Genomic DNA, 15,028 nt, shown 5'->3' on the forward strand with positions numbered 1-15,028 from the left:
CACAGACCACAGGGTGAGCGCCCCCTGGTGGCCTCACTAACACCCAGTTTTCCCAGTTGATCTCCCATCCAGGTACTGACCAGGTTCAACCCTGATTAGCTTCAGTGGGCTACAGGCTGATATGCCTGCTGGTATAATTTTTACAATGAAGATACCTCTGGATTTTTACTATCCAGAGGTACTTTAAATTAAATTTATTTAATTTCTCTAGTATTTCTTACCAAAATATAGGCTACTGTTAGAATCACTTGATTTTTAAAAAAGTTGTCTTTATTTAATTTGTTTATTCATTTTTGCTATGTTTGGCAATTTGTTTATTTGTTCTTATTTTATTACTGTTTACTTTCAAAATTTCAAATAAAGCCTCACTATGCTGTGTGTAAGCTATTGCAACACAATTACCCAAATTATCAACAAAAAAAAAGTCTGAGAAATTAATAAAAATATATACATATAGTCTATATGGCAGTTTTCCCTGTGGTATTGGAAATGGTATCGTATATATCATTCAAGGTATTGTACTGAAGTTAGTAATTCCAGTATTGTGACAACACTACTAGAAACTACACACAACACCATAGTAACCTCCCAGAATACCCTATAGCATCATACCAGCTAAAGAGCAATGGCTGAACACATTAGCAACAATATAGCAACATCTTGGCAACGGTCCACAACACTGTAGCACAGTGGAAAAAAGTTTTGCATGCCAAGCACCATTCATAAAACTGAATTATTGATCTTTTTATATATCAAAATATCAAAGCACATGATAGTTATAGTCTGTATTATATTGATTATCTAATGATTAATTCTCACCCCAATCATGCAAATCACCATTGTGTGTTGAGCCAAAACAAGTATTAAAACCTTGTGAATACATTTTTGACTAGATGAGGCATGAACCACATCTAACAAGAGAGAGAAGAAAAACATAGTCATCTTCTTTTCTGTAGTTTCTGTTAGTCATAATAGAGCGTAACTACTAAGATTACAAAGATTACAAAGCTTAAAGCTTGTTGTTAAGCCTCTAAAAATCCACAAAGCTTGTCTTTAGGGATATTGTTTTTTTTCTTTTTCGTGAATTGCTTGTCTTCTGAATCTCTTGTGAATTTTGGCATCTCAACAGAGAATTTGCAATTTGTAGTTGCCTCTTTGATTATTGAGGGGGGGGTTACATTCCACAAATGCAGCAGCGCAGCATTAAAACAAGTGCAGATGGAATAGATGTGCAGATTTAATTTAAGAAAAGTCTATTATATGTCTTTTAATCTCAGAATTCCTTGAATTTATTGGTTGTTGCTTGTAAGTTTGTCTTGTAAATTTTTATATTGTACTTCTAATCAAATGTTGTGATTCATTTTGAAGCTGGTTATTTTTTTTAAAAATGTCTTACGGAGTCGAAGCCATGAATGTCCTGTGCGTCTGACCACACAGACAGTTTCTCACACTTGATAAACTAAACAGGTGGAGGGGGTTTTGCTGGCCAGCTGTGATATAATGAAGTCTTAAACAGAGGTATTACAAATATTTTCCTCACGTTTGGTGTTTATTCCTCTTCTTTTCACTATGCTGTGGTTTTTATTGTGCTATTTATCTCTCTGATCTCCATGAAAAACGTCTGGGGTTTCAGCCGTTTTCAGTAACAGGGTGCATTTGTGTCTCAGATGGAGAACATCTTAAGATTTCTATTGCTATCGATTTTTCTCTCACGCTGTCTCAGTCTGGATTATTGTTTTGGTTGGTGTAATGTCCCAGCAAGCGGAACAAAAAAGCATTTGTCAGTATGTGATGTTCAGACTCAGAGTCTCTTTGCACTTGTCTGGTGTAAACAACACGTAGTCAAAGCCCAAAAATGCACGAGAAAAGTGCTGTCATTTTTCCATGCTTTTTTCTGCTTTCCTTTCTGTTTCCCAAGCACACATGTACAAATACAGACACTTATCCCCTGACCCACCTTTGACTCACCTGCGACAGCTCTTTCTGGGGACACCGGAGAACATTATTTCTGCTAAACAAACTGCAGCGAGCAGTTCAGCCAGTTCACATGACCTGTGCCCCTTTACTTCTTTCTGGAATACCACTAAATTTAACAGAAGTACATTGCACACCACTGATGTCATGTCTAAACAAACCAACATACATCATCTCCCCCCCAAAAATATGTTAACCTGTATTAAATTGCAGTTGTGGATTTTCAGTAGTAGTGGGTAAATATTCACTATATATTTAGTTTACAATGATTTTGCTGGAGATATTCAATAAAGCAATATTGTATTATTTCTCAGCAAACTGATTCAAAACCATTTGTTTGGGCCATCAAAATGTGTTTTGGAATGGCAAATTGAAATATTCATACATTTGCAAGACTGATACAAATATAATAAAACATATAATAAAAACAATATTCTGAATTGCTGTATCTTAACATATTTTAAACTGTAATTTATTCAGCAGCCATTTAATTTTTCCAAATGTTCAGTAATTTTATATTCTATTAGAATTATTATTGAATACTGATTTGCTGCTCAAGAAAAAAATATTTTACATTCTTTCCAGGATTGTTTTATAAATTAAAGTTTTATGAATATAAATCAAAAGGCTGTTACATCTACAGGCTTTTCTAGTATGTCTGCTGCAGTCACAGCAACAAACAGGATGTGCTTTTAATGGATATCTGCCCTCTCGCTTGACCTGGTCCAGACACTTAGTGACCTTTAACCCTGACCTTGCCCCCTGTCTTCCCACACCCTCATTCCCGGCGGATATTCACCCCTTCACCAGACTCTTTCACTCACGAATGCTCCTATTTCAGATTTAGTTTACGAAAGCAGCATTTCCCAGAGTTTGCAGACCGGTAGGCATGTGGAAACATTTTGATTTATATAAGTGAAAGTCGCAAAACCAACTTTTTTTTTTTTGTTCCTGAATATTAAGCAAGAGATACATTAATGTAGTCATGATGATGTAAGGAACTATTTTTCTATTCTGACAAAATCGTTTTGTTGTTGCAAATGTTTCCTTGTATTATTTCCTTCTCTCTTTTTTTTTGGAGGGCTCTTTAAAGCATGAAATTGATATTCGTCCTGCTGCCTGCTTTCATGTCACAGCTTAGGATAGTCTTTAGTGAAGGGTTTGGGATTGTGTGCATTCTTGTGGTGCCATCAGCCAATTGTCGTAATTATCATTACGTCATTTTCCTGCCATCACATTCCTTCCACAGCCATCAATGTTTATTACAATTAAAAATTCTGCCAGTCATATTTAAGTCAAAGCGACTGGGACTCTTTAGGGCACTAAAATGCTAAGTATTCTCAGATGTAACTGGCCCAATTGAGGAGTTTACCAGTGGCATTTTATATTGCGACAGCTTAGCAAACACTTGAATGGTGGATTCCGGTGTCGTCTCATAACGTGTAAGTCTTACACACTTACACACTGTTAGACCGCATCACATGTTAAAGTATTACAGATTGATTCTTAGGTGAGTCGTTTAATGTGGTAGGACTCCCGTCCCTTGTGATGGTATTGTTTTGATAGTAATCAAGGCCACATTCTTGACGTTTACACAGGTGGGGCGACCCTTCAGGACTATGCCAAAATATGTGGCCACAAGTAACATGTAGCATGTTTAAAAGCTTTTTCTAAATAGAGCGCTCATGCCTCCTGGCATATACATGCTTAGACCATGTGGGAGATCCCAGGCCTCTGCCACAGAACACAAACTGTACCTAGCATCTCTCAAAATATAAACAAATGTGAGGGGATTTGTGGATTGACTCTCACATGCAATACACTCCAGTAGTGGATTAAAATTGGACATATTTTTCTTATATATACTTGAATATATACTTGACAGCATCAGATCAGACTGTATCATCTATCTGTCTGTCCGTATGTCTGTCTGTTGACCTACTGACCACTCATTCTTGTCTGCCAGTCTGTCTATGGTCTATCTATTTACAACATTGGGCCATTATTGCGCTGAATTTAATCAACAAAGAACTTGAGTAATGATCCCATATCACACAATTGTATAAAACAAAATTTGTAGTTAAAGTGGTGTTCATAGCTTCATATAGCAGCAGAAACATAGCATAGGTTCGTCAGCGGCAGCGCTGTGTGGATATTCGTTTTTTTGCAGTATTAGCGCAATGCGCTCAAATAAAATAAATTGCCTAAATAATTAAGGAGGGGAGGGGGATAATTAAGGAGCTAATATGGAGGGGAGGTCTCTCCTTCTTTGGCCTGTCTATTCAGAAGACGAACCAATGGGCCGCTGTCCCTGCATGATGGGCCAGTCAGTGGCAAATAAATAAATAAATAACCTTGTATCGGCCCCAAAGTGTGTCGGCCCACCGGGAAAATGCCCGGTATGCCAGATTACCAGTCCAGCCCTGTCCATATGTAAAATTATTAAATTAAATTATTAAATGATACAATTTAATTTCATCTTAAAGCTGCACTATGTAACTTTTCCGTCCGCTAGAGGGCGCCTATTCAAAACAGAGGTGTAGCTTGATGACGCCAAGTTTGAGCTCAGAATCTTGGGACATGTGGTCTTCACCTCACAGCCGGTGGGAAAGAATCGGAGTAGGACTCAGGCAGAAATTATGTCCTTAAATGCGATTATTAACGTTACTGTAGAGTGAAGCAGAGCAAGACCGAGTGTTGTGGAGCTGAGCAAGGCCGCTGGAGTGATTGTTACGCAACACACAAGTCTGCGAGTAAGCAGACTTTTATTATGACAGGACAGTCGCCGGCACCATTTCCACTTTTCCAGTTATGAGTATGAGGTAAAGCAAATCTGTTTATCATATTAGATACATTTAAGTGTGTTTAAAATTATGTTATGACGTTACTCTGTGCGTTTGCTCAGCGGCTGCTGTGACACTAAGACTGCTAAGCGTTTCTGCCAAATAAAACTGAAAAACTAGGGTAACACAAATATGACGCAATTGACAGGCGACTCAGACGCATGCTCAGACGTCCCGGCTCCTTGGTTAAAATAGCAATTTTCTTTTAAATATTTGGAAACATTTGGGATGATGTAAGAGCTCAACTGAACAAAATATATTACACTAACCTGGGTTTTTTGGATATTTTACTGCAAAATACTACATAGTGCACCTTTAAATACATTTGATCATATACAGTTAAAGAGTAGGAAAAGCTGCGTTATAGCATCAGCTGCAAGGTTTCTCTGATTAACGCAGATATACACGTAGCCTATGTACAGCTGGCTAATGACAGCTCTGTAATCTGGGTCTGTATAAAAGGTGTTTTATTGTGAGAACTGGTGAGAATGACACACTTGGCACTGCTCGAGGATCCGGTCGAGAGCGTGTCTGCGAACAGCGGCAAGTTTGACAAGAGTGACGAAAGACTGTAAGGAAAGGGTGTGCGGAAAGACTTATAGGGAGATGGTTTGGGTGTGTTTTATGCAAATGTTTATGTTTCACTAACATCAGATCAAGGTTAAGAAAAATGAATGTGTGTACAAACGTTTTGTGAATCAGGCAGAGATTTTTAGTGAGAAGATCTCCTGTGCGTACAAATATGAAATAATCCACGCAATTATTAGAGAGTGAACCCAATGAGGCTGTAAAAGCGGACTAAGTTTACGTTTAATCTCCCCGACAGCCTCTGTAGTCGCATTTAGCCACTTGTCAGCAACCTCCTTCTTCAAGACACTTAACAGATTTTTTAAAAAAAAATCACAAGTGGGGTAATACTGATGTATTTTATGTTGCAGAATAAAATGTGAAAGTGTCTTGAGCTTGCGTTCACCACATACCTTATTTCAGCCAATAAAAAAAAGAATCCAATTAAAAACAAAACCCTTGACTATGTGACGATGGAACCGGAAATTCTAAAACTAAAAGTCGCTTCTGCATTTTGGCCTACAAAGTGATGTCATACCTGCACCACTCTATTTAATATCCCGTAAACATGTAACTTATTTTGCTGTCACTATAGATCCGTGGTTTCTGTTCATGGCCAGGGACTATTTTTTCTAGTGGAAGGATGGCTTTTAGCAATTTTACTTCATGAAGTTTGCCTTTAATATTTGTATTGTGATAACCGTACATTTGGTGTTTATTCCTCTTTTTTTCCCCTCTGCTGGCTAATGGTTGTGCTATTTATCTCCAAGAAATACGTCTGGGTTTTCAGCAGTTTTCAGTAACAACAAATTCACTGTAAACCATGGCTTCTTGGGGCTTATTGCTTTAATATATTAATGATGAATCGTCTATGAGCTCACTTTTAGATTGCCTTAGTGACATTAAGGGCTGGATGATGCAAAATTTCTTCCACTAAACAATCTGCTCTTGGATCATGGGCTGACTGTAGAAAAGTAATGGTTAAAAACCTTGGGTTTTTGTTTGGCTCTGAATTTAAATTTGACCAGCAAATAAATTCTAAATAAAATTCTAATTTCTTTTTTACGGAGACTTTTGAGACTTTTAGCAAAGCTAAAGCCTTTGCTTTCCTTCATAAATTTGGAGACAGTTATTCACGCCTGTATTTTTTCACGTCTGGACTACTGTAACAGGAGTTAGCCAGAAAGATATAGTGCGTTTACAGTCAGTGCAAAATGCAGCTGCAAGATTGTTGACAGGCACGAGAAACCGTGATCACATTACTCCGGTTTTATTCTCTCTCAAATGGTTGCTGATCCATTGCCGGATTGAATTTAAACTTTAATTGTTTGTTTTTTAAGTCTTTGAACGGTTTGGCACCAAAGTACTTGGAGACATTACTAAATCTGCAATAGGCTGTGAGGACCCTTAGATCTTCTGAACAGTTTCTCTAAGTGGTTCCTAGATCTAAATTAAAACTTAAGGGGGGGTTGTGCCTTTTCAGTCACCGCCCCCACTTTGAAATTCTTTGCCTCTTTATATTCTATCCGCTCAGTCCATTTCCCATTTTAAATCTTTGCTAAAAGCTCATTTTGTAACGGCCGTTTTTAATTTCTTGGGTTAGTTATTTTCTGGTGGGGTTGTTTTATGTTGTTGTTTCTTTGTTGTATTGTTTGTGTATTATTATTCTTATTAATTTTTGTTTTTTAGTATTGATGTACAGCACTTTAGGCAACCATGGTTGTATAAAAATGTGCTCTATAAATAAATAAAGAAGAAGAAGAAGTATGGAATGACTATATGAGAACAGATGGAGTGATTTGGAGGACAAATGTGGTGGCCAGCACTTGGGCTCAGAGGGACGAACCTGGGAAAACGTTGTTTCGCACATCTGCATGCTCTTTTTCCATTGTTGCACACACAATCCCATATCATGTACACAGAATGAAGTGAAAGCAAATAATGGAAGAGCTCTGGTTATGTCTTCTGTCACACATATGCATCTTAAGCACTTCTGTTCTATGCACGCAGTTTGTTGAATTAGTATCTTTTTTTCGATGTTATTTCTTGGCATGACTCAGAAATGAGGCTTAAACAAAAGGTTTGCAGTCCAGGCCATCTGTGTTGACTTTTCTGATAGAGCCATCTGAAACTTTCATTAGCTTCATCAGTATGTCATATACACTCGGCTTACCTTCAGGCCTTGAAAAATTGCTTTTCATATTAATAACTACATTTTATTACTGTTATTGTTAGTACTGGATGACTCTGTCATAACTGTTTACAGACTGAATAGTTGATCTGATATTGGTTTCCATTCAGACAATACCTGCTGGATATAATTAGACCAGGCTATTGTACTGACCTGTAGCAATGAAGGTGAAACTACGCCAGCGCAGAACTTCTCCATTTCTCTCTCCTAAGGCTCTACCTTCCCTTGGATCGGCAGACTATATGATGTCCAACTGTCCAGATTTTACCCTGAAGAAATATAGTTGTAAGAGTCCAATGGACCTCATGTCTGTCAACTTTATTTTAATACACTCCCTGCTAAAAAATCAAACTTGCTTAAGGTGGTCAAGCGTTTGAACATGGCTTATCAAACTCCTACTTTGTGTTTACACTAACCAGAGCTGGTAGACCATCCACATAGATCTAAAACTAGCTTGAACCAAATAATGCCCCGCTAGTAATCATGTTTGGTTGGTTTAGGGATAGTCCAGTCCAGTATTTTCCCCCACTATGGTAGTCAATGGCTGCCAAGATCTGGTTGGTTACAAACATTCTTCCAAATATCTTCCTTTGTGTTCAGCAGAACAAAGACATTTATACAGGTTTTGGAACAACTTGAGTGTTTTTTGGGGGTGAACTATCCCATTAAGGGGGATTTTATAGTGAGGCTGAACTATTGCTGAAAAAAACTATTGCTGAAAATTGCATCTTCAATGGATGTCATTGTTTAAAAAAAAAACATTTTAGCTTGTAAAACAAAATAATATATTTTTAGTTCACTGCACGGTGTATTTCACATGGTCTTTCAGATTTAAATACACTTTTTCCGGATTGTTGTTGTGAGGTTAGACCACTCAATTTTAGTACATTCTTACTGAAGGAGGCAGATCCAGTTTATAACATAGGAAACCTTATACACTTTATAGTATATAATGGTAATCCCTTAACAGATTTAAACTCTGTTTTTTTTATTAATTTTTTAATCTTTTTTATTAATCTATCTATCTATCTATCTATCTATCTATCTGCTTTAACACTGATTACAAATTCAACATACACATATGAAAGAGACAACATTTAGACATTTATTTTAACATTCCACCTTAATGTATTTTAACTTTACAAAGCTGCTTTTAATGGTTTTCTATACTATTTCCTAGTTTATTTTATTGATTGAATGTCATCTTTACCTGATGCTCCTCCTCTCCCTCTGCTGACTTTTCTACCCTGCTGCTATATTTACCTCGAATCTGTTATAAAAAACATGTTTAGAGATTATACACCTCATAACTTTATGAAATTTGTGTATAATCATTCATCAAATTCTAACATAGTAAAGATTATAAAAAGAAAGAAATTAAGTATTGAAAGATTGAGCAATTCACGTTTTAATGAGTGAGCCACTAAAATCGTGCATTCATCCAATTCGTTCAAAAGACAGATTAATTTAGAAAGAAAACAGTAATGTGAATAATTTTGTCATTGATAATTACAGACACTATTTGAAAATGCAAACTAGTAAAGTAGCAGACGGCTGCTTTGGTAACTTGTTACTGATAGTAACGTTATACATTGCAATGGATTAGCTAGCTAAAATATATGTGGTGTGACCATATATTCTCTGGTGTGTAGTAACGTTAGCTATTACACAATATTCTAATACCTCATTCTCAGTACGTACATGCTTTATTTATTTATTTATTTGCATCCCTCTCTGACCAGCAGTACAGTCCGCTGTGCAGAGCTTCATTTTTGGCGCTAACGTTACCCGTCTACTTTTCCTATTCAATCAAGACTGTAAAAAAATATTCAAACACATTTTGGGCGTTAACAATGGGTTTACTAACTTAAACCTTTCACTTGGTGCTGTAATATTAAAGGCCCTAACAAGGACAGTCACGAATCCAGGTCAATACACTTAAATTAAATCACAATATAGACTAGAGTCTATAAATATAAAACCACAAAAAAGACTATTTAAATATGAATCCTGTATGTTCTGCGTAAATGAACTGCGCAGACTTGCGGTTTTATTTACCTCTCACACACGCACTCAATTCACGCCTGACGCTCGGTTGTTTTCGGCCTCTGCCACCTCACAATATAAGAACATGAATGCATGAATTTCATCTCTAGAGCTGCTCTTCATGAGTCACTTCATGAGCATTTTATGTTTCATTTGAGAAAAACTGTCATGTCAGTCATAAACACAAGGTCTTCATGGCAACTCGTCAAAATAAAAGTTCGGTTTAACTTGAAATTGTGATAGAACTATATTTAGCTACAACAATCAATGTAATGATGTCTCGATGTAATAACAATACCAACACTAATAATAATATTTTTTTAACCATTTTTTGTTCAGCACTTTGTTTGACAAAAAAATCTTTAATTTCATATGATTAAAAGATTTAAATTAAATTAAATGAATGTGTTATGCCTTCATTTGATTGCCAGAAAAATTTAAATACACAACAAAGTTCTGAAGAAACTAAATAAAATATTTCATAGTCAGAGATCCCTATTTTTGCAGGGCCCTAATTTAGTGTTTTGTTTTTATTAATTACATTATAAGACTGATTATTGACATTCAGTTAAACCATTAAAATGGAATATATATATATATATATATATATATATATATATATATATATATATATATATATATATATATATATATATATATATATATATATTCCATTTTAATGGTTTAACTGAATGTCAATAATCAGTCTTATGTAATTAATATATATATATATATATATATATATATATATATATATATATATATATATATATATATTAATAGGCTATATATAGCCTATAAAAATGTTGTTTTCAGGGTGGATTCAGGGTATTTTTTTGGCTAACTATCCAGCTAGTAAATGACTTTCCTGAGGTAAATGTAACGTTACGTGTGACATTGTTTATTATTTATGTATTTATTTCTGTGATTGAAACACTGAGTTACTGATTACACGAGCCATGATACAGATTTCTGTAAATTCATGTTCATACCTGTTTATTCTGTGGTGTAGCCTACCTAGTAGTAAAGATGAAGAGATTATCAGTATGCATCTGCCACTGTATGTCAGGCCACAGGATGTCAAAATGGTATTTATTGTTTAAAAAATATAAAAAAGGTTGACAGAATTTGAAAGCTTAACCTTACAAAGCAGAAAGCTAATTTTGATTGGATGGGAGGGAATCTAAAAAAGTTTACACATCAACAAAAAACAGCATAGACTAAAAGATTGATCTACATACTCAGTCTGGATCCATTTGTATGTGGTGTCAGATGTACGTGCTGGTGGCCTGTGTTTGTGACATGCGGTCTGCTCTGCAGAGCACAGATTGTTGACAGGAGTTGGCAGTGGGGAACTTCCTTTAGCCTGTGCTATAGCAAGCAAATAACTTAATCAAACACAGCAAGGCCTTCACTTTCAACTCAGCAGTTGTCAGACACAGGGGGTAAGAAGGGGCACCCTTTAAATCCCAGACTTGAGGAGACAGACGCGGGACAGAGACACAGCTGCTCCCCCTGAGGAGATGGAGGTCGCTGGGGTAAGAGCCGTGAAGGACACCGAGTGGTCTCCAGCGCTTTACGTGTATGAAATGGGATTCTTTGCTTTTAAGCCACAAATATGGTCATCTCATTTCTAACAAACATCATGTCTTAGTTTCTGTATTTAAAAGAAAAATATGATTTAAAGGACATTTCATGCAATATGGTTGCTGAAGATTTTTAAGATGGTTTAGAATAATGTTTGATAAACTTATCAAAATGTTGGGTAACAATTTTTTTCTCTCCAGTTTATAAACTGCCTTCAATGATTTTCTGAGTCTGGGGCATGCGTTTGTATTTTGTGTTGCAGCACACAAGGAATAAAACACAGACACAGTATCAATTACACACATAGTTTGTATTTTTTTTTTTGATGCACCCCAAAATCACTTTTTTCCAGTCCATATTTTATTTATTTATATCACTTGCACACACATTATGATTGCCAAACTCCCAAATAACTTCCCAGGAGAACTTGAGAAGTCCTTGATGAGTTTTGCACAGTCATGTTATAAACCTTATTTAATATGTTGGGGTGGTATTTAGTATTAAAAAAAAAAAAAAAAAGTTCCATCAGGGTGTTTTGGTAGCAATACCGTATAACTGTTTTTTTTTTTTTTTTTTTGGTTTCCCAAATAACCTTTTAGTTTCACGTTTTTAAGAATATTTAAGAATATAATATCTCTTTTTTTATCTTGAAAGAACTCTTTGCACTATAAATAACCTTTTGTACAGTGGAAAGTTTCCATTGATGCTATTTTAAAGGTTCTTTATCGAACCATATATTTTTTCATTTTTTTAAGAGAGTATCAATGAATTTTAAAGTCAGTTTGACCTTTCTACCACCACAACCATTACTGAATAAACATGTATTTAGAGAAAGTGTAGATGTGTATACATTCAGCTGATATATAAATCACATCTTCTGTTCTGTATACACTAAAGCCTTTTCACCTTCTCTACACTTTCCCTTGAAGATCAGCTACTGTAAACTGAACGCTGTAATGTTTAAGATGTCCTGTCCCTAAAAATGGGTCATCTTGTGTTGGATGTGTAGCTTGCATAAACAATCAGCATTTTCCTTACACACAATAATGTAAACTTTATTTGAAATTAATAATCACAATTAAACATCAAGGTAAATAATAAACAATTCAGATTTTTGTTGTAATCAATCATGCATGCAGACCTTGTGGGAAAAATATTTTAACTCTCTAATGTATGACATATGAAATAGTTAGAAATACACAGATCAGGCATAATATTATGATCACTGAGAGGTGAAGTGAATAACACGGCACCTGGTATTGGGTGGAATATATTAGGCAGCTCAAAGTTGATGTGTTAGAAGAAGGAAAAATGGTCAAGCGTAAGGATTTGAGCGAGTTTGACAAAGGCCAAAATGTGATGGTTATAAGACTGGGTCAGAGCATTCTGCAGTGGTCAGTATCTATCAAAAGTGATCCAAGGAAGGAATAGTGGTGAACTGGCGACAGGGCAGCCAAAGCTCATTGATGTACGTGGATGAAAGCGGGCCTGTGTGGTCTGACCATACAGACTACTGTGGCTCAAATTGTTCAAAAAGTTAATGCTGGTTCTGATAGAAAGGTGTCAGAATTAACAGTGCATCACAGTTTGTTTCGGATGGGGCTGCATAGCTGGAGACCAGTCAGGGTGCCCATGCTAACCCGTGTGTAATGATCTGCTGGGAAATCTTGGGCCCTGCCATTCATGTGGATGTTACTTTGACACGTACCAGCTACCTAAGCATTGTTGCAGACCATGTTCACCCTTTCATGAAACGGTATTTGTCTGATGGCTATGGACTCTTTCAGCAGGATAATGTTGACAAAGCAAAAACGGTTCAGGAGGAGCACAACAAGTGTTGTGTTGAGGTGTTGACTTGGCCTTCAAATTTCTCAGATCTCAATCCAATCGACCATTTGTGGGATGTGCTGAACAAACGGTTCAAATAAAAGTTTTTATTTGATTTGATTTTTATTTTTAAATGGAACAATTCATTGATCCTTTAGACAAAATATAAAAAAATTTAAACTTTTTTGTTTTAAGTTGACTTTTTTGTTGCTGTTGAGTATATCATATTTGATACACCAGGTGATACACCAGGTGATATTGCCTGAGCAATATTTTGGTGCAGTTGTTGATAATTATATGGCCAAAAACTAAGATGAAATTCTGATAGCTTGTAATCAATGAGATCATTATAACTCTGCTTGCATAAAATGCATACATGTGTAAATATGAGTTGTCACTCTATCTCCTAAAAATGTCTTAGTTAGAGGATATTTAAATTAGCATTAGCTAGCGGTCTCTCATCTGAGCTCGGGTCAGCTGCAGCTTTATTCCCTCTGTAAACAGTGTTGCATCCTCTGTAAACCTCAACCACAAACAGTAAACACACACCAGTTCTAAAGCAGCCGACTCCAGCATTCTTCACCCTTAAAGCTGCTCTTCTTTCAGGCTGATTAGTGTAATATCTAGGGCTTATACATCGGCTAAAGGGCAGGCAGATTTTAGCTCATTTGGTTCAGATGAGTATTTAATAAATTATGATGGATTTGACCTCTCTGACCGCATTTTGAGAATATTAGCTGGAGTGTCACATCATGCATGCTTTACACTCACCTAAAGGATTATTAGGAACACCTGTTAAATTTCATAATTAATGCAATAATCTAATCAATTTATCACATGGCAGTTGCTTCAATGCATTTAGGGTTTGTGTTCCTGGTCAAGACAATCTCCTGGACTCCAAACTGAATGTCAGAATGGGAAAGAAAGGTGATTTAGGCAATTTTGAGCGTGGCATGGTTGTTGGTGCCAGACGGGCCGGTCTGAGTATTTCACAATCTGCTCAGTTACTGGGATTTTCACACACAACCATTTCTAGGGTTTACAAAGAATTGTGTGAAAAGTGAAAAACATCAAGTATGCAGCAGTCCTGTGGGTGAAAATGCCTTGTTGATGCTAGAGGTCAGAGGAGAATGGGTTGACTGATTCAAGCAGATAGAAGAGCAACTTTGACTGAAATAACCACTCGTTACAAACGAGGTATGAATCATTTGTGAAGCCACAACACACACAACCTTGAGGCAGATGGGCTAAACAGCAGAAGACCCCATCGGGTACCACTCATCTCCACTACAAATAAGATCTGGTCTAATGAGCCTCGATTTCTGTTGAGACATTCAGATGGTAGAGTCAGAATTTGGCATAAACAGAATGAGAACATGGATCCATCATGCCTTGTTACCACTGTGCAGGCTGGTGGTGGTGGTGTAATTGGGCATGGTTTAAATGCCACAGCCTACCTGAGCATTGTTTCTGACCATGTCCATCCCTTTATGACCACCACCCATCCTCTGATGGCTATACTCCTTTAGGTGAGTGTATATGTGATCAACCTGTTAAATGCTGATCCTTGCTACATCTGAAAAACTAGGCAGGTGACTCATTGCCTCGCTGCCTTATCAGGCAATGACTTGTAAGGCAGTGTAAGCACATGAAGGCTCCTCACAAAACATATTGCGGACAAACTTCAGTGTCAGTTTAATGATCTACAGCAAAATAGCACATGCTTTGGTGAGAACCAAGGAAATATTTAATTACTACAGTGGTCTTTTCTCACTATAAATAACATCAGAATTGGAAACCATTGGTAAAAAAAACATTCATTTATTTTACACACAAACTGACCAGCATCTTTCAGATGCAATCTTTCTTTTTCTAGCTTAAGTGTCACCGAATGGAACACATAGGATTGTTGGACATCAAAGGCAGTGAAGGACACATCTAGCTGCCTTCAAAAATACATCAGATGAAGGTATCTACCTACCTTGAAATGTGT

The 15,028-nt window shown here is 36.5% G+C and overlaps 1 protein-coding gene and 1 long non-coding RNA gene across 2 annotated transcripts in view; one reads left to right on the plus strand and one right to left on the minus strand.

Moving 5' to 3' along the window:
- Positions 1–9,798, minus strand: part of LOC137092701 (uncharacterized) — a 73,052-nt gene extending 63,254 nt beyond the window's left edge. Inside the window, exons 1-2 of the long non-coding RNA XR_010908327.1 lie at positions 9,634–9,798; positions 7,729–7,844 (exon numbers count right to left, since the gene is read on the minus strand). This is a non-coding gene — a long non-coding RNA (uncharacterized lncRNA). The remainder of the gene's footprint in view (positions 1–7,728; positions 7,845–9,633) is intronic.
- The window catches only part of col23a1a (collagen type XXIII alpha 1 chain a), a 186,401-nt gene that overhangs the window by 77,893 nt on the left and 93,480 nt on the right, over positions 1–15,028 (plus strand). The gene's annotated exons all lie outside the window — the stretch shown is intronic.

This window comes from Pseudorasbora parva, chromosome 11 (assembly GCF_024679245.1).
Source record: "Pseudorasbora parva isolate DD20220531a chromosome 11, ASM2467924v1, whole genome shotgun sequence".
NCBI lineage: Eukaryota > Metazoa > Chordata > Actinopteri > Cypriniformes > Gobionidae > Pseudorasbora > Pseudorasbora parva.